General features: G+C 25.4%; 1 non-coding gene across 1 annotated transcript; it reads right to left on the reverse strand.

Annotated features, from left to right (window-relative positions):
* Nucleotides 1-337: 337 nt before the first annotated feature.
* TRNAT-UGU lies at nucleotides 338-410 on the reverse strand. The gene has a single exon. It is a non-coding gene; the product is annotated as a tRNA-Thr (tRNA).
* Between the last annotated feature and the right edge of the window lie 361 nt (nucleotides 411-771).

Below are 771 nucleotides of genomic sequence, written 5' to 3' on the forward strand. Positions count from 1 at the left end.
TATTTTTTTTAAACGAGGTCCTCGATAACGGGACATGAAGACTCCTTTTTTATTTTATTGAAATTTCATTTTACACAATTAATTTCATTGTATTTACATTACAGAATACATCAAAATTAAAACTGAATTAAACTACAGGATAAACAGAGTAAAATCAACTAAAGTACCCCAAAAAATGGAATTTCATCAAAATCTTTATTTTTTTTATATATATTATTTATTTTATTGTTTTGTATCTAGCAAAATTGTAAGGTAAAAAACATAAAAGATCCTGGATTCTCCATTTAATTCGGAAAAAAACAGATTCTTGTTCGTAGAACATCGATAGAGAAAAAAAAGCCGACTATCGGATTTGAACCGATGACCCTCGCATTACAAATGCGATGCTCTAACCTCTGAGCTAAGTGGGCTTACATAACGGAAATAGTGTAACAAATAGAAATAGGTATAGTATAGGAAATCCGTAAAATCTCAGATATTAGTTATTAATCTTAGCTATTAACTAGTTCTAAATTTGAAGTTATACTTATAAAAATAAAAAAATACTAAAACTTCTTAAAGATAAAGTTAGCTTGATATGCTTAACTATAGGATATTAAAAAATAAAATTATAGAATTTATTGGTATTTTCATTCGATCATTATAGACTTTATTATTTGTTAATAATTTGAGGATTAATATTTCACTAAGGGGAACATAGAGTCAGAGTAAATAAAATTGCTAATTTTGATTAGAAAAAAAGAATAAATATCAAGCGTTATAGTATAATTT

Source organism: Triticum dicoccoides, unplaced genomic scaffold (assembly GCF_002162155.2).
Source record: "Triticum dicoccoides isolate Atlit2015 ecotype Zavitan unplaced genomic scaffold, WEW_v2.0 scaffold23067, whole genome shotgun sequence".
Classification (NCBI taxonomy): Eukaryota; Viridiplantae; Streptophyta; class Magnoliopsida; order Poales; family Poaceae; genus Triticum; species Triticum dicoccoides.